This window comes from Suricata suricatta, chromosome 11, assembly GCF_006229205.1.
Source record: "Suricata suricatta isolate VVHF042 chromosome 11, meerkat_22Aug2017_6uvM2_HiC, whole genome shotgun sequence".
Lineage (NCBI taxonomy): Eukaryota > Metazoa > Chordata > Mammalia > Carnivora > Herpestidae > Suricata > Suricata suricatta.
In genome coordinates this window covers 4112842-4132203 of record NC_043710.1, presented here as the reverse complement: position 1 = coordinate 4132203, position 19362 = coordinate 4112842, and the positions used below count along the sequence as shown (strand labels likewise).

At 47.5% G+C, this 19362-nt stretch overlaps 1 protein-coding gene across 1 annotated transcript in view; it reads left to right on the top strand.

The window, feature by feature from the left end:
* The first annotated feature begins 3519 nt into the window (after nt 1-3519).
* The window catches only part of PPP6R3 (protein phosphatase 6 regulatory subunit 3), a 119067-nt gene continuing 103224 nt past the window's right edge, over nt 3520-19362 (top strand). The window contains exon 1 of the mRNA XM_029956318.1: nt 3520-3685. The gene's annotated coding sequence lies outside the window, so the exon portion shown is untranslated. The remainder of the gene's footprint in view (nt 3686-19362) is intronic.

Sequence of the window (19362 nt, the reverse complement as noted above, 5' to 3'; positions counted from 1 at the left end):
CGGCCCGCCCGCCCCGGACAACTTCTCTGGGCGCGGGCCCGCGAGCGCGTCGAGTTGAGGCGGCGGCTCGCCGTGGACTCTCGAGGGCCATTGTTGGGCTCCGTGCTTCGGGAGCCAGTTCTGTGGGTCGGTGCTCTTTGGCCGCAGAGTCCTCGGAACACGCCGGACCCGGCTTGGAGCGTTTCCGCCGCCTTCTGAGCGGCCTTTTAACTCCGGCGTTGTGACTCGAACGTAGACCGGGTCGCGAACGCCTCCCTGGCGCGTCTAAGCAAGGGGGGTGGTCCTGCGTGCGCCTGGAAGGACCTCCCTCTTAAAGCAGCCGGTCCGCGGTGGACTTGGAGGGCTTTCCTGCCGGGTGCCGCTCGCTCCCAGCCCAACTTGGACTTGGCGGTTGTCAGGGCACCGAGTGGGTCCTCGCGCCTGTCCCCGCGTCCCGACGCTCCAGCCTCCGGGCTTCCCGTGGCTCCCCCGCTGCCTGTTAACGTTTTCTCTGGGAGTCGGCTAGAGCTTTGTTGATGTTTTGTTTCACGGGAGGGGCGCTTGGTGGTGTTCCTTTCGCTCTTGTTAATGTGGATCTTGTCCCACTTTGTTAATGGGAAGTTTACGTTGATTTGCGTCGTCCAAGGTCACGTTGCAGGTAGGCTAGCGAGTGGGAGAGGGACTCCAGATTTGCAGCCACTGGAGCGAATGCCTCCTAAGCGGTGGTGGGGCTTCAGCTTTTCTTGACCGCGGAGGTCGAGTGCCTGGCGTTAGGTCTCGGCTTCCCCACTTGCTGGCTCTGTGACCTTGGAAAAGTTACTCTGCTTCTCTGCTTTGGCTGTAAGACTGACGGCGACGGCAGTAGTCTATCTCGTGAGTTTGTGGGGAGGAAATGAGTTAGAAGCGGTGCCTGGCGTGCAGAATCAGCTTAGTGCAATTAGCGGCTATTATTGCCAATTTAAATTTGGTTTCTAAATGTTTAGATCACTCTTAGGAAGTCAGATGAGTGTGTAAGTCCCGAGGACTCTCGGTGGCTGTCTTTAGAAAGGTCTGTGTATTTCACGCTCCCCTCTGCCGAGACAATGAGTTGGAAGTTATTTTAATTTTTTCAGGGGAGGGGTGGTTGAAGATTCATTCAATCAGATTGACCTGAAGTGGTAAACCCATAGTGGTGGCTTGGAACGTTTTGTCAGGAGGCGGTTAATTGATGAAAAGCCCCTCAGGAGCTCGGGTCAGATTCTGTTCTTGCTCACTTGGGGGTCCTAGGTGCTGTGATGGGTCCAGGGCTCCTGGGTGCTCTCTGGGTTATTGAGGTGCAGGGCTGCTGTGTACTCATGTGAGCCTAGTTTGGGAAGTGACTGTTTCCCCGCCGATGCTTTGGAAGCTGTTTGGCCTTTCCTTGTGTCTGATGGCGGAGTCTAGGTGAGCATCTTGCCGGTGTAATTTAAGAACAGGAAGAAGATTGTTTTGGATTAGAAAACCTTAGCTTTTGTGTAAAGTGTAGCAAAACAAAACAAAAACTTGCTCGTTTGAATTAACTACTTGCGAATTTGAGAATGAGACCTCAGCTGGACAGAAAATTAATGTAATAAAATTAAGATTTGACAGAGTGAGGTTTAGGTTTGCTCCTTTAAGGTAGTTTTTGCATCGATTTGGCGCAAAGGTAATGTGCTTATTACAGACAAAAATCTCTCCGTTTTTCGTCAAGTTTTAAATTCCAGTTAGTTACTACACAAAAATCTCTTTCTTAAAACTGTATTTGTCAGGATTGGTATTTAGTTGGTAGCCATCATGAACTTCCTGCTTGCAATTTCATATTTTGGACAGTTGAGAGGCAGCCCAAGTGTATATTGGTCTAAAATTTGACGATGTTTTATTACCCTTAGAAGAATAAATGGACAATAAAGTGACAATGAAGTTCTTCTAATTATCTACTTACCTAAAACTCAGCATTGAGTTTATTTCATAAACAGCATAAGAGGCTGTGGTTTGGTCCTCATGGTCAAGGTCTGAGTCCCTGTGTGGGCTGTCGTCTGTTAGCTACTTTTCTTAGGTGAGATGAACTGAAAAAAATGAACCTGGACTCTTGGCGTTAAGCAGCCGTCTTATTTCTTTTTTTTCCTTAAGAGAATTTCAAGTAATTGGTTTTTGATTTACTCTAGATAAGTCTTTCATAGTTGGGAGGCAGTTTTGCCCCCAAAGAAACATTGGCAATGTCTGGAGACAGTTTTGCATGTCCTACCTGTGGGGGTGGGCGATGTGCAATTTGGCTTCTAGAAGGCAGAGACCAGGGGTGCTGCTAAACATGCTGTAAGACACAAGACAGCACCCGAAGATCATCCAACCCCAATGTTAGTAGCGCAGAAGTTGAGCGACCCTGATCTAGACAGGTGCTAGGCTGGCATGTGTTAGGATCACGTGGGACTTTTTTGATGTTTCATTATTTTGAGAGAGCGACAGACAGACACAGTTTGTATATGTGAGCAGGGAAGGGGCAGAGAGGGAGGGAGGGAGAATCCTACAAACCACGAGGTCACCTGAGCCAAAATCAAGAGTTGGTCGCCTAACCAGCTGAGCCACCCAGGCGATCCTGGGACATTTTTAAGACCATGGATGATGGATCTCACCTGTGGAAATTTGTGGTGGTATTGAGAATATATTTTTTAAGGTTTACTTATTTATTTGGAGAGAGAGTGAGCGGGGAGGGGGGGCAGAAGGGACAGGGTGGGGGTGGGAAAGAGAATCCCGAGCAGGCTTCCAGCTGTCAGTGCGGTGTGACGTGACCTGGGGCTGAATCCCGGGAACCGTGAGATCACGACCTGAGCTGAAATCAAGAGTCAGATGCTCACCCGACTGAGCCACCCAGGGGCTCCAAGAATATGTTTTTAGAGAGCTCCCCAGGTGACAGTGGAGTGCAGCAAGGTTTTGGAACCGCTGTCAAGACCACAGGTAGTAACGGCTACTTGTCGGCCAAGGAACCCTTCAGGTGATCTGTGAGCTCTGGCTTGGTGGCGCCTGGGTCCTACCCTGGAGATCACTTAACGCGGGCAGTCCGTGTGCGCACCTTGTTTTCAGGTGCCTGAGGCTGAACTTTAATGTTTGTTTATTAGAGAGAGAGAGAGAGTGCGAGCAAGGGAGAGCGAAAGCGCAAGCTCAGATGGCAGAGGACCAGAGAGAGGGAGACACAGAATCCGAAGCAGCTCCAGGCTCCGAGCTGTCAGCACAGAGCCCGACGCGGGGCTCGAACCCATGACCTGAGCTGAAGCCAGACGCTTAACCGACTGAGCCAACCAGGCGCCTCTGAAGACTGAGCCTTAAAAGAAATTTTAAATGAATAGATTTTATAATATAACTTGGAAACTTTTTTCCTTTGCCTCTTGAAAACACGTTCCCGTACCGGGCAGCTCTCTGGTGTTTAGAGTTGTTTGCTCCTCCTCTCTGTAACTTGATTTTTGAGTTTTATATCCTTTGCTCTCGTCCTGTCAGTCAGTTGTCAGTTCAGTCTTCAGATGCCAAATTCATCATTATCTTTTTTTTTCCTTTGGTAATGAAGACCTGTTTCCAGAGAATTAGCCCTGGATGCGTTCGCCGGTTCTGCCTCTTTAGGGCAAGAGAGAGACGTACTCCGTGCTTAACATTTTAACCCAGAGCCCCTGGCCTGCTAGGAAAGGGGGCCTCTCTGTGCTCTGGACTCTGACCCAAACGGGTGAGTGTTTCTTTTCCCGGGGTGGGGGAGGGGGGGGAGGGGGGTGTGCCGCAGCAGAAGGGCAGGGGTCCTTTACTCACTCATATTTCCAATTTGGATTGTCTAGTTTATTGAATGGAAGAATATTAGTTTAAAAACTACACAGATCTTCAGCAACTGAATGTTAGTATCTGGCTGTCTAAAACGGAGGCACTTTCTCATCTTTCATCCTGAAATCAGCTGATGGCTGTTGTTGGGAATGACAAGCGACCCCTCCCCCGTCAACTTCTAATCTTCGTTTATTTGATCATCAAATACAGTAATTGAGTCCTCACTCTGCCAGGAGCCGTGGTAGGGCCTCACTCAAGCACAGGCACTTAGGACTTGCCGTCTGGAGGGAGAGGGAGCGATTAGAAAAGGGCTGCAGTCTGGGCCGGGAGGCCAGGTGACAGGCTTGTTAGAATGGAACATGGGGCAGAGTAGGTGGTTCCCCAGGGAGGCCCCCAGGCCTGGGCGGGAAGAGCTTCGGTTTGCTCCATGTGAGTTGAGTTTGCAAGAAGTCTCTTGCCAAACGCCTTTGTTTCTCCTGTGTGTTAAGTGGTTACTTTGCTTTGCTTCTTCGGTCTGGTGTGTCTTCGAAAGCAATGCCAGTGTCTGTGCTGGCGAAGCTCTTCTGTACAGACAGACAGGACTGCTCTGTGTTGGGGACGGCTCCTTGGATGATGTGTGTCAGTCAGGCTCGCTGCTCGGAGGTGTGTGTAGGTTCACACCAAACATCTCACACATCCTTTAAGTTGATTGTATCTAGTGAGAGAGAGCGTTTTCCTGCTGCAGTTGGGTCTAGGCTGACTAAAGATTTGTGTCTGTGGCCTTTTGACTTTGGCTTAGATGTAGTTGCCACGGAAAACCACCTTCTTCCTCTCTCCCTACCCATTTACTTTTCTTGGAGAGGGTTGATAGTTACTAGTTGGATCAATACCCAATTTATTTCATTGAACTGACATCTGGGTACCAGGCAGATCAGCTCGTGAAGAAGCGAGTAGAAGGGAACCTTGGCAGTGGTAGAAAGACCTCTCACTGTAATGGGGTCACTTTCATGTCCCGGACTTGGCGGCGATCTGGGCTGAGCTCTGAGCAGAGGTGTCGTCACTGCCCGCTGGCTGGTGCGGACCTGTCATGTAAATGTTAGTGAAGACCATAGTCAGCTGTGAATTTATGCAAATAAAGTTGGATCGGTTCTGAACATCTTGAAGCTCTGATTGATTGTGTACTTTGTATTTCTTACGTGGGAATATATATTGTCTTGGAGTGGGTCGTGTGCCCCAGAGGTTGCCTGTCGTGAAGTCTGGTAACCGGAAGGAAAGATGAATTAAAAATTATTATTTTGGAGAGTAGAGCACAAAGGCTGCAGAAATAAGCGTGTGACCAAATTTGAGTCTGATTTGGAGAAAGCTTTTTAGATTGCCGGTTGGAGCCTTGAGTTTGTGTACGTGGATGCGGACCCGAGGGGCAGTGCTGGCATCAGAGACGTGCTTTGGCAGGAGGAGAAAGGACAGCTTGGGTGAGAATACAAGGCGCCCTGAGACCCAGATCGGGGCACTGAGGAGGTGTGCCACACTGCCCCCCGCTGTGCTCCGTGGTGGTCTGGTGGTTCTTACACGTAGGCTGACCTTGGGGAGGTCTGGGCTTTCTGTGTCTAGGTGGGGGCCGTGGCAGGAGGCGCACTGACAAGTGCTGACTTGGCCGGCTGTTTGGGGCCTCCTTTCTTAAGAGTCACGGTTTTGGAGCCAGAACAAGACGTAGAGGTCATCGACTCTTAGAGGGAAGTATAGGCTGCGCTGGAGACCAGGCCCGTAGGCCGCAGACACAGCTCAGTTCCTGGGTGACGCCCCCGGGGTGTTGGTGGCCCCCACTAGACCGCAGTTTCTAGTGTCATTTGTTTCAAGAGTGACATCACAACTGGATCTCACTGAGAACTAAAAATAGATGCTTAACTTCTGAATTGTTTCCTCCTCTGTGGTGGTACTTGTCAGTTTCTGTCATTGTAGTAGATGAGGGGATAGTGTCTCCCAGTTTTCTTTTGTTAACTGGGGATAGGAGGTTTTCTGTTGCCTCTGGACAGTGGGCATGTCTCTTCAGCCTCTGGTGCCTGCTGGCAAGACCCAGTCCCTTCTGGATAAGAAACACGCTTTCCGCTGTAGATGGCTCGCCCTCGCTTTGTTACACCCTTACACGGATCCAACAACTGCGCATTTGGCACCTATCATGGCATAGTGTTTTAAAGTAAGGGAGTTTTCACAGATTAATACTGTTCTCTTTCCCCAATTCAGAGTGTTTTGTGGGGGTCACGGGTACCTGAGGATCTGAAATAGCTGGCTTTGAGTCCTTCCCACAGTCTTCCAGTGTGTAACCCTAATATCGGATGACATCTGTGTTCCTTAGTTTCCTTATCCTTGACATGAATATTAAAATAAACTCATTCGCACTATGGCTAGAACAGAGTAATATATTTATTAGTATTATTATCAGTGTTCTTCCTAATAACGACAGAGGTAAGTGCAGAAATGTCTGAAATACAAGGTGCAGTGAATGTCCCAAAGTGGTGAAATGGAATGATAAGGAATCTTAGAGACTTGGAGGTCCAACGAGCTGCTCTGGGCGGTCCTGGGCGGGGGCGGTGACACCGAGGACGGAGGAGGGGCTTGTGGAATTAGTGTTCATATGCACGTTTTTCTTCACGTCTGGATTGTGTTCTATATGCTTCCCTTAGGTAAGTGTGATAATGTTTCTTTGATGGGAGTAGAGGTCATATATTTGAGGTTTTGCACTTTGCTCTCTAAAACAGTCTTTAAAATCTTTCTGGCACTTCCGACATTGTAGAGGTAACTCCATTTAGTTTAGAGTGTCCTGTGTTATGCAGAACTGCGTTTTTCAGTCTACTGTATTCTTGAACGAAATCACACAGGCCTTGAGAGATGAATATATTTTAACACGTGATTGGATCTTTTTTTATTTGGCACTTAATTTCTTTACAAATTCTACATTACAACCGGACAGCTCTTTACTGTAGAGGGCTAGTTAGTGAATATGTTAGGCTTTGCAGGGTGTAGAATCTCTAGAGCTATTCAGCCCTGTCATTGTGATCCGAAAGCAGCCATAGACAACATGTAAACAAATGAGGCTGGCTGTCTTCCAGTGAACGTTATTTACGAAAACAGTGTGGAGTGTGTAAATACCGAATCACTGTGTTGTACGTTCCAAACCAGGATAATATTGTTTGTCAATTATGTGCTGGTGAAAAAATAGTAAAACTGTTCTGAAAACTAAAACCTCCCAAAAAACAAAACAGGTGGTGGCTGTCCTGCTCTCATCTACTTTTTATTTTAATTTTGTACGAGACCCTCAGTTCAGAGAGTGTGTAGAGCTGTGCGCGGAAACCAGCAACTGTGCAGCCCTCGCCAGCTCGAGGAGGAGAATGTCGCTGGTACCTGTGTGCTCTAGGGTCTTCCTTGGCCACCTGCTCCACTTCTGACCCCCGGAAGGCAAGCGCTGCCTTGCACCTATGATTTTGCTGCTTTATGGTGTTGCCATATGTGAATGTATCCTTATACGATGTAACTTAATCTTTTGCAATCTTTAAAGGATAGAAATGGAATCATTTTGTTCTGTGACTTCCCCCCTCCCTCACATGGTTTTTGAGATTCCTTTATTCAAGTGTTTGAGTACTTACTGTGTCTTAGGCTGTAAGACCTAGGTTCTGACGCTGGGCACGCTGGCGTGAGGAGAGCAGACCAAGTCCGTCCTCACGGAGCGTGCGTCTCCGCCGGGACTGACAGTTAACAGGTAGGTCGGAGATGCGGCAGTAGAACGGTGGCTGATGCGGCTGGCAGAGAAGTAAAGCGGGGAGGTGGGCGGTGGAGGCCGTTTGAAGACTGAAAGGTGGTCAGGGGTGGACCACCCTCCTTGAGGAAGGGGCTGTTGAACAGGAGGTGAACTGGGGCTGGGAGGAGTCAGCTGGGGGCACACAGGAGGGCTGTGCCTGCTGTGTTGAAGGGGCACCGGGGAGGCCAGCTGGTTGGAGGGAGAGCCCAAGGGAGAGTGGCAGGGGTGAGGTCAGAGGTGCTGGTTGGGGGCCAGTCACATGGGTCATTGCTAGGAATTTCCTTTTTTTTCTTTAAATTTTTAAAATTGTTTTTTATTTATTTTTGAGAGACAATATGAGCAAGGGAGGGTCAGAGAGAGAGGGAGACACAGAATCTGAAGCAGGCTCCAGGCTCTGAGCTAGCTGTCAGCACAGAGCCCGACGCGGGGCTCGAACCCACAAACTGTGAGACCATGACCTGAGCCGAAGCCGGATGCTTAATCCGCTGAGCCACCCAGGTGCCCCAGGATTTTCTTTTCCTCTCAGTGAGATGGGAGGTCCCTGTAGCGTTTGGAGCAGCTGTGTGGCACGAGGTCTGACACGTTTTCGGAGGGATCCCCTGAGGCTGCCCCTGCCCCGCTGCAGGGCCCGTCAGCCGTAGTGGCAGGTGGGACCGAGGGGCACTGGGCGGCCCTGAGAAGTGGGTGGGTTCTGGATGCCTCTTGAAGGTACTGCTGACAGAACCGAGTGTGAGCAGAGTGAAGGGTGCGGGGCTCTGCTGGCCGTGGGGACTGGGACCTGCGCACAACGGGAAGACCATGGAGGTGCAGGGTGTGGACGTCTCCCACGAGCTGGGGTGAGCACCGACCCGTTACATTTGTGGAGCTTCCTAGAGCCAGCCAGACGCGTGCGGGGTCCGGGTGTCTGTGCCTGGGGGGCGGGGTCAGGGCCGAGGACAGAAATGTTGGTCTTCTGTGTCATGAGGACACCTGGGAGCCCCGAGGTGGAATGGGGACACTGAGGAAGGAGGGCCGAGTCGGCAGGCCCGACGGCGAAGGCAGCCTGTGAGGCCGAGGAGGAGGCCTGGGCTGGGGGCCTGTGCCCAGAACTCCTGCGTCAGGTCAAGTGAAAGGAGGGCCAGACCTCACTGGGCGGCTTGGGTAGCATGCAAATCGTCGATGACCTTGATGAGAGCAGTTCCCACGTGGGGTGTGCGTGACGCCTGGCGGGGAGGGCTCATGGAAAATGGAGAGAAGACGGAGCAGGAAAGGTCTTCCGGGGCAGGTGGCGGGACACTGAAGAGACGTTTGGGACCCCGAGAAGGTTTTGTTGAGATGGGAGGGCATTTTGTAATGGTGAGGAGATGGTGATTCTTTGCAGAGTGAGCCACCAGTGACGCAGGAGCCACGGGCTCTTGCTCGCGGGGCAGTGGGGGCACGTGGGCACTTTCCTCTTTCTGTTTTTCCTTGGTGAAATAGGAGGAAGTTGGCAGCAGCCCGTGAACATCAGGGTGGGTGGCGGCTGGTGGGGCGAGAGGAGAGGAGAAGGTGCGCGAAGGCAGACCGTGAGCCGGCCGCGCACTCGGGAGCCCGGCCGAGCTCGGAGGGAGAACAGCGCGGGCACCTCGTCCGCTTTCCCGGACGCAACACGGGCGGCGGCGTGGCTCTCCCGGAGCCTCAGTGGCAAAACCGAAGGAGGTCAAGGGAGGGGCTGTCGTGGGGGCCATGGAGCTGCTGCTGGGGGAGGGGCGGGGGTGAGCGTGCGGAGATGGGGAGCCGTGGCCACGCTGGCACAGGGGGCCGTGCGTCCCGCCTCCACGCTTCTGTGCGCTCTGCCCAGTTGCTCACCGCGTACACCCGTCGCGTTTGGTCTTTGTCCTGGCACTGGAGGGCAGGATCGTTTCCCGTAGAGAACGGTGCTGGTGCTGCTTGGCACAGAGGCAAGAAGGTTCCTCCAGGGCACAGCCTCGAGAAGTGGGGCGTGCTGGGACCCGCACGTCTCCAGCGATCTTGAACGCTGCGAATTGTCTTCCCGGATGGCTGTACCCTTGACCTTCCTGCCAGCACTGCTGTTGCGCATCCTGGCCAACACTGGCACCGTCAGACTCCTTTATGTTTGGCAGTTGGTGGGTAGGAATCTACATCTCATTTTTAAAAAAAGAACAACCTTATTGAGATATAATTCACATATACACTTCGTCCATTTAAAGCGTAGAATTTAACGGGTTGTAGTGTATTTACAGAATTGTGTCATGAACGCCGCAGTCTAATTTTAGAACATTTTCACCCGCCCCCCCACCCCCAGAGAAACCTTGTCCCCTGGAACAGTCATTCCCTAGGTCTCCCTACCTCCTGGCAACCACTGTACACTTGCTCTTTCTATCGCTTTGCCTGTTCTGGACATTTCACGTGACCGGAATCATATACCGTGAGGGCTTTCCTGTCTGGTTTCTTTCACTTAGCAAAACGGCTTCAGGCCCGTCCCCGTCACAGGACGTGTCAGCATCAGTAGTCTGTTGCTGTTCATTGTGTGGCCGTGCCGCGTGTTCTCCCTGGGGGTGTCCCTGCTTTCCGACTGTTAGGAGTAACACTGCTGTGAGCATTTGTGTGCACATCTTTGGGGGACATACGGCTTTATTTCTCTCTGTGTATGCTTAGGAGTGGAATTGTTGGGTATCGTGGGAACTCTGTCACATTTTGAGGAACTACCAAACTTTTTCTCAAAGTGGCTACACCATATTACAGTCCCGTCCCCCGAGCACTATATCAGGGCTGTAGTTTCTCTGTGTCTTTGCCAACATTTATTATTTTCCATTAAAAAAAATTAATAGCCGTCCTCCCGGGTGTGGAGTGTGGCGTCTCACTGCATTTCCCTGAGGGCTCGTGCTGGCAGACAGGTCTCCGGGCTCACTGCCCGTCTGTCCGTCCCATTCTGTCCCTTAGAGGAAAGTCTCTTTAAATTCTCTGTCCATCTTCATTCATTTTTACATGGTTTTAATGTTCTTTGATTACTGATGAAGTTAAGCATCTTTTTGGCTATTTGGATTTCCACTTCTGTGAAATGCCTGCTCCTGTCTTTTTTTGTTGTTTTTTTTTTTAACTGAGTTGTTTCAAGCCTTTTCTTATATGTAGGAATTCTTTTTTTTCTCTCATTTTTTTTTAAGTTTAACTTTATGCCCAGTGTGGGGCCTGAACTCACGACCCCTAGAGCAAGAGTCATACATTCCACCACTGAGCCAGGCAGGCGCACCTTGTCGGAACTCTTGTATATTCTGATCAATAATCTTTGACTAATTGTCTTTGTGAAAATACCTTTTCCAATTTGTGACTTGTCTTTTACTGTGTTTGTGGGACTTAAAAATTTTTTTTGTTACGTCTTTATTTCATTTTGAGAGAGAGAGAGACAGAGACTGAGTGCAGGAGGGTCAGAGAGAGATGGAGACACAGAATCCGGAGCAGGCTCCACGCTCTGAGCTGTCAGCATAGAGCCTGATGCGGGGCTTGAACCCACGAACACAAGATCATGACCTGAGCCGAAGTTGGACGCTCAACCAACTGAGCCACCCAGGCGGCCATAATAAACAGGATTTTTGTCATTCATAGTCAGCTTTTTTCATATGCTTATGTGTACATGTATTTCTAAATAAAGTAGTAATTTCCGTTAAATACCATTTTAGCTACATTTCAGAAGTTTTGCTAAGTAGAATTTTTGTGTTTCAATTCTGAATATATTCAGATTATGATTTCTTCTTTGACTTAAGAGTTTAGAAAGTATGTTGAAAAACTTCGGTGTATTTATATATATATATTTTTTAATCTTTGTTACTGATGTTTAGCACATACTGTGTTAGTAAAAAGTGGTCCAGTGTGATTTTAATGTTTTTGAATTTTATTGAGGCTGTTTTAATGGTGTCTGGTTTGTGGCAAATTTTATCACTACTCCAGTGTGTTTCTCTTTTTCAGGTGAGATTTTTCCATATGTGTTAGACGAAGTGCATTAATTGAATTCACACTCAAACCGGTATCTTTAACCTGTTTTGTCTGCTGTCATGTCAGTTTCGGAGGGTGTGGTTGAGGCCCCTGTTAATGACGGGACACTGGGCCCATCTCTGCAGCGCTCTCTGGTTTTGCTTTGTGCCTGTAAGTTTAGACTCATTAAATTCCTAGTGATGGGCACACTTTGTCCTTCTGTTGTGAATCTGTCTCTCAGAATGCTTTTCCATTAAAGGATATTTTATCCCATATTGGTGTAGCTGTACACCAGTGGCTTTGGTTAATGTTTGCCTGACACACATTTTTCTGCCCTTTTACTAACAGATTTTTTTGTGGCTTTGATGTTTTAGATGTGCCTTTTGAAAGCAGCACCAACTAGATTACATTTTTATAATTTGACTTTAAAGTGATGAGTTAGTCTGTTTATGTTAATTGTGACGGAAATATTTATTTCTACTATATTCTTTTCTGCTTTCTAACTTGCCTTTTCATTGTTGTTCTTTCTTTTCTTCCCTTGTGTGTTGTGGGATTTTTTCCCACTCCTGTCCACCCCGGTACCCGTTCCCAGTAATATGGAGATTAGACACTCTTTTCTTGGTGACCACAGACATTTCCTATTTAACTTACAGCCTATAGGTAACTGATGTCTTTACCCTTCTGAAGAATCGGGATGGAGTGTAGACGAGAGCATTCGGAGGCTCTTACCCTTATGAGAACCTCCGAATGCCCTGGTCTACATTCCTTCCCGATTATTCTGCTGCTGTTCCCTAGTTTTCATTTTGCTGCTTTCAGAATCCCACAGATGAGGCAGTACTTTTTAAAAATATACTGTTGGGGCACCTGGGTGGCTCAGTCGGTTAAGCGTCCGACTTCGGCTCAGGTCATGATCTCACAGTCTGTGGTTCGAGCCCCACGTCGGGCTCTGTGCTGACAGCTCAGAGCCTGGAGCCTGCTCAGGTTCTGCGTCTCCCTCTCTCTCTGCCCCTCCCCTGCTCACTCTCTGCTCTGTCTCTCAAAATAAAATAAAGACATTAAAAAATTTTTTTTTAAATAAAATAAAAAAAATATATACTGTTATTCTTGAAAAGCAATTCTAGATTGATGATTATTTCCCTTACGCTTTGACAGCATCTCCCGTCTTTCTCCGTTGCTGCTGCTGAGGGGAGCTGGACGGTGGCTGTCAGTTGTCCCTCCCCCGGGTGTCCGCGTGCGTCCCGAGAGCGCGCCCCCCGAGAGTGCGCCCGTTGGGTCGGTCAGTCCGCAGCTGTGGTTAGTCCTTTCGTTTTTAGGTTGGTGCCATTGTCTTTTATTTTGAATTACTCTTTTGGTCTTGTTACCTCTGAATAACCAAGAACCAGAAATATGTTTTTGCGCATGTGTTGATTAGTATTAAAAAACCTGAGAAGTTGTAAGTAATAGAGGATGTTCATTTTGTTAAGAGCTGGCAAATGTGAATTTTTTTCTCTGTTAGTGTGGAGTAGGCCTGTGTCAGAAAGGAATTTCTTAGAGATTTTCTACTCTTTCACATGAGTTAGCTCATTTTTATATCTAGAAATGGGAAAGACTTCAAAGATAATTATCTCCCTAAGATGGAATCATTTGATTGCTAGAAAACATTTATGTGAGCCTTAGCTGTGACTAGCCAATACAGAACACCAGACACAATCTGGAAGAGGGCCTGTGGATCAAAATAGATTATAAGCCAAGAGAAAAGGGAAAGGGTGCATTTCAGCATTTATAGTACATGGCCTCTTCTGAGGGAGAGGGGGACTGTTCGGTCCCAATTTCTTTACATTGAGTCTTGTCTTACTTTGCCTAATAAATGGTAGAGGGACAATCAGAAACGAAGGAGCCATCGAGGGCCCCGAGGTTGTGCAGGCCGGGCTGGGGTTGGAAGTTGCTCTGTGGCCCCAAGGTCCACAGGCTCCCAGAGTGTGGTCCTGCTTCCGCCACAGCCCCCGGAGCGGTTGTGTTTGGTGTCAGCACAGCTGATGTCAGGAGCCTAGACGTCATTGCTCCTTCTGGTCCTGTCCCAGTGGTTTTTCAGTGAGGACAAAGAGTTTGAAATGCATAAACAGTGTAACTATTGTTTTCATCACACTTTAAAAAATAAAGCTCAGTAATCTTCAGGACATTGAGGAAAGAATGAGAAAGAAGTGTAGGGGCATGGAGTGGAGAGAGAGCTGGTCTGGCGGAACTGTTGTGAGGATGACAAGTCAACGTTACTGGGCGTGTTTGTATCTCCGGAAGAAAATAGAGACCATCCCTTTCTGCTGTTGACCATATCGTCAGGCCTGTTTTTCAGTCCCTAATGTCACTCCTGTTTAGCGGCGGCCTTCAGTCTGCCCGCCGACCCCCCACGGGGACGAGCAGCGTGTCTCTTCCTACTTGGTGGGCCCAGTGCCTGAGACTGCAGCTCTCACTTGGGTTCGATTCATTACGCGCCTTAGTTTTCCATTCTCCCTCGAGGTGAGTGTGGGGTGTTCGTCTTCTATACGAAGGAATACGGAGCCTGGGGGGGGAGAGGCAGTCTGGCCCGCATGGTTCAGAGAAGGGCTGTTGAGTTGATGGGAACTGGAGTGGGACCTCGGTTTGACCTTTCTGAGCCCTGGTTTCTTCCTGTGTGTATAGAGAGATTAAAGCTCTGCTCCCTTTTCCATAGAAAAAACTTCGGGGAATTTGAGTTTATGAGTCTTTATTTTTTATTTTATTTTTTTTTGCAAGTGTTCTAATTTCTGTGTAGAAGTCACAGACTTTCTCAGGGAGCAAGTGGTTCAAGCCACAAGCTGACTTTCTTAATGACTTATTTGATGAACTTCTGCCTTTGGTTTTAAAATCTTGATAGGGTAGGATGTTGTGAATTTTTTTTTAAACAATACTTTTTAAGTTAATTTATTTTGAGAGAGAGAGAGAGAGAGAGAGAGAGATCGAGAGAGAGAGATCGAGAGAGAGAGAGAGAATGAATCCCAAGCAGTCTCTGTGCTGTCAGTGCAGAGCCCGATGCAGGGCTCATCTCACAAACCATGAGATGATGACCTGAACCGAAATCAGGAGTCGGATACCTCGCCGACTGAGCCATCCAAGTGCCCTGATTTGGGGTTAACTTGTGAAGAGTCCGGGGTCTGTGGCTAGATTCACCTTTTTGCATGTACTGTCTAGTTGGGCCAGCACCATTTGTTGAAAAGACCTGTCTTTTCGTCGTTCTCAAAGATGAGTTGGTTGTCATTATCTGCATCGGTTTCTTGGCTTTTTGTCCTGTTGCATTGATTTGTGTGTTCTTACATCAGCACCGCACTGGCTGGATCACTGTAGCTTTATAGTAGGTCTTGACATTGAGTAGTGTCAGTCCTCCAACTGCGTTCTTTTCTTTCCCTTCCATATGGAGTTAGCATGTCTCCATGTAAACGTTAGAATCAGCTTGTCACTACCCACAGAATAACTTGTTGGGATTTTGATTGGATTTGAATCGAATTGTTCCTGATCTCAGTTTGCTGGGAGTTTTTATTTTTATTTTTTTATTGTTTTTAATGTTTATTTTTGAGAGAGCGCGCGAGCAAGCAGAGAGGGACAGAGTGAGAGGGAAACACAGAATGAGAAGCAGATTCCAGGCTTCAAGCTGCCAGCACAGAGCCGACACAGGCTCGAACCCGCGAACAAAGAGATCATAACCCAAGCCGAAGTCAGAGCTTAACCAACTGAACCACCCAGGTGCTCCTTGCTGGGAGTTTTTAGTCACAAATGAGTGTTGGATTTTGTCAGATGCTTTTTCTGCATTTATTGATATGATCATGTGATTTTTCTTTAGTCTGTTGATATGAATTACATTTATGGATTTTCACATATTAAGCCAGTCTTGTATACCTGGGGTAAATCCTACTTGGTTTATAATTCGTTTTATAAAGAATTGATTTGATGTGCGCTTATATGCTATTGAGGAGGGGCAGAGAGCGAGGGAGACACAGAATAGAAGCAGGCTCCAGGCTCTGAGCTGTCAGCACAGAGCCCGATGTGGGGCATGAACCCATGAACTGTGGGATCATGACCTGAGCCGAAGCCGGACACTCAACTGACTGAGCCACCCAGGTGCCCCTATTGAGGACTTTGGCATCTGTGTTTATGAGAGATACTGAACTGTAGTTTTCTTGTAAGGTCTTTGTCTGGTTGGGTACTAGCATAATGCATGTCTCAGAAGAGTCAGGAAGTATTGCTTCTGTTTCTGTTTTCTGGTAGGGATTATAGGGAATTGATATCATTTCTTCCTTAAATGTTTGATTGAATTCATGAGTAGATCCATCTGGGCATGGTATGTTCTGTTTTGGAAGCTCATTTATCACTGATTCGTTTTCTTTATTTGATTCAGGCCTTAGTCAGATTGTCTGTCTCTCTTGAGGGAGTTGTGTCAGATTGTGTCTTTCAAGAAATTGGTCCATTTCATCTTGGTTCATCACACGAGTGAGTGGCTGTACAATTGTTCATCCTTTTGTTACCCCTTTTGTTTTGTTAAGATTTTATTAAAAATTTTTAAAATTTTTATTTATTTTTGAGGAACAGAGAGAGACAGAGCACGAGCAATGGAGGGGCAGAGAGAGAGGGAGACACAGAATCTGAAGCAGGCTCCAGGCTCTTTCGGTTGTTAGTACAGAGCCTGACGTGGGGCTCGAACCCACAAACTGCATCATGACCTGAGCCAAAGTTGGACAGTTAACCAACTGAGCCACCTGGGCGCCCCTTAAGATATTATTTTTAATTACTATCTACATCCAGTGTGGGGCTTGAGCTACAAACCCCCAAGATCGAGAGTCACATGCTCACTGACTAAGCCCCCCAGGCACCCTCGTTATCCTTGTCCATGGGATCTGGAGAGATAGCCCCTCTTTCATTTCTGATATTAGCAATTTGGGTCTTTTTTCCTCAGCCTGGAAAAAGGCTTACAAATTTTACTGATTTTTTTTTTCTTTTCTTTTAAAGAACCATCTTTTGGTATTGATTTTTCTCCATTGATTTCTTATTTTCAGTTTCATTGAATTTTCTCGCTTTCATCATTTCAGTTTCCTGCTTGCTTTGGAATTAATTTGCTCTTTATCTAGATTCTCGAGGTGAAAGCTTAGGTTATTTATTTTAAGTCTTTGTTTGCTTTAGCTGGGTCTCCCAAATTTAAAACCTTATTATGTTCATTTTCATTTTGTTCAAATACTTTTAAAGATCTCTTGAGATTTTTTTCTTTGATTCATTCATGTGTTTTTTAGAAGTGTCTTTAATTTTCAGATATTTTGGGATTTTCCAGATCTCTGTTCCTGATGATTTCTAATTTCATTGCATTGTGTCTGAGAGCATATATTATGTGATTCCTCTTCTTTTAAATTGTTAGGTGTGTTTTCTGTCCCAGAATGTGGTATGTCTTGGTGAGGGTCCCATGTGAGTTTAAGAAAACTGTGTAATTGCCTTGTTGGATGAAATAGTCTGTACATGTCAGTTACATATAGTTGATTGGTGGCGCCGTGCTGAGGTCAGTTATGTCTTCACTGATTTTCTGCCTGCTGGGTCTGTCCGTTTCCAGTGGAGTGCTCTTAAAGACCCCAGCTGCTATAGTGGATTCATCTGTTTCTCCTATTTCTCCTTGCAGTTCTGTTATTTTTTTTTTTAATTTGTTTTTAATTTAGAGGGAGAGAGAATCTCAGGCCAGCTCCACACTCAGCATGGAGCCCAACACGGGGCTTGATCCTGTCACCCTGGGACCAGGACCCGAGCCAAAATCAGGAGTCAGATGCTTGTCCGACTGAGCCACCCAGACACCCTGGTTTTGTTTTTGATTCATGTAATTTTAAAAATTATTTTAATTTTTAGAGATCTGGGGAGAGGGCCGAAGGAGAGAGAGAATGTTAATTAAGCAGGCTCCACACTCAACATGGAGCCCGATGAGGGGCTTGATCCCAGGACCCTGGGATCATGACCTGAGCTGAAATCAAGAGTCGGATGCTCAGCCACTGAGCCGCCCAGGCGCCCTGATGTGTGTGTTTTGCTGCTCTCTCATTAGGGGTGTAACATTAAGGGTTGTCATGTCTTAGAGTGCTGACCCCTTTTTCATTTTGTGATGTTCCTTTATATCCCTGATCGCTTTCCTTCTCTGACGTCTGCCACTCCCCACCTTGTTTTAATTAGTGTTAGTGTGATACATCTCCTTCCATTTTCTTTTGTATGTGTCTTTATATTTAAATTTTTTTGCTCACGCAAGAGAGAGCGCGCACGAGCGAGCCCGTGTGAGCAGGGAGGTGTAGAGGAAGCGGGAGAGAGAGAATCTTAAGCCTGGGATCATGATCTGAGTTGGGAGGAATAGTTGAGCTTCTGACTCTTGATTTTGGCTCAGGTCATGATCTCACAGTTGTGAGAATGAGCGCTGTGTCAGGCTCCACACTGAGGCTGGAGCCTGCCTAAGGTTTTCTCTCTCTCTTCCCTCTCCCCCTCTCCACCACTCACATGCGTGCGCGCGCGCTCTCTCTCTCTCTCTCAATACAGAATAAATATAATAAATAAATGTGGGAGACCACATGTAATGTGTCAGTATAGCTTTTTTTTTTTTTTACATTTATTTTAGAGAGAGGGCGTATGAGCACGTGAGTGGGGGAGAAGGGCAGGGGGTGGGGGAGAGAGAGACAGACAGAGACAGACAGACAGAGAGAGAGAGAGAGACAGAGAGAGAGAGAGAGAGAGACAGAGAGAGAGAGAGAGACAGAGAGAATCTTAGGCTCCACCCTCAGTGTGGGGCCTGACACTGGCCTGGATCTCACCACCCAGGGATCAGGACCTGAGCTGGAATGGAGGGCGGTGCACTCACTTGACAGAGCCGCCAGGCGCCCCCGATGGAGGGTGTTTGGGCTTCTGTTTTGTGTTCTGCGTTTACCCACTTGGTGTTCTCTGAGATTCCTGAATCCTCGGTTTGGTGTTTCATGTGAATTTGGGGAAATCTCAGTCGTCACTGCTTCTGTTCCTTTTTCTTAATGGTTTTTCTGTTACATGTATGTTACGTGTTTTCCTACTGTCCCACACATCTGGGATATTCTGTTTTGTGTTTTTTCTCTCTCAATCTGTTTTTCTCTTTACCTTTCCATTTTGGAAGGTGTTAGTGTCATAGGTAGAGAATCAGATTCTTTCCTCAGCCGTGTCCAGGAAGGCATCCTTCATTTCTGTTACCATGTGGGGTCTTTTTTTGTTTGTTTTTTAAAGTTTTATTTATTTTTGAGAGAGAGAGAGAGAGAGAGAGAGAGAGAGACAGCATGAGCAGGGGAGGGTCAGACAGAAAGGGAGGCACAGAATCCGAAGAAGACAGGCTCCAGGCTCTGAGCTAGCTGTCAGCACAGAGCCTCATGCGGGGCTCGAACCCACTAACTGTGAGATCGTGACCTGAGCTGAAGCCGGACGCTCAACTGACTAAGCCATTCGGGCACCCCTGTTACAGTGTTTTTGATCGCTAACATTTCATTTTGATTCTTCCTCAAAATGTCCCATTTCCCTGCTTCCATTATCTATCCGTTACCTTGTGTTATCTGCCTTTTCCATTAACTCACTTAGCATGTTACAGTTTTTAAAATTCCCGGGGCACCTGGGTGGCTCAGTCAGTTAAGCATCTGACTTGGGTTCCGGTCATGGTCTCGTGGTTCACGAGTTTGAACTCCGCGTCGGGCTCAGTGCTGACAGCTCAGTCTGGAGCCTGCTTCAGATTCTCCTCCCCCACTCATGCTCTGTCTCTGAAAAATAAACAAACATTAAGAAAAATTTTTTAAATTTCTTATCTGATAATTTCAATGTCCTTGTCATATCTGACTCTGGTTCTGATGCTTGTTCACTCT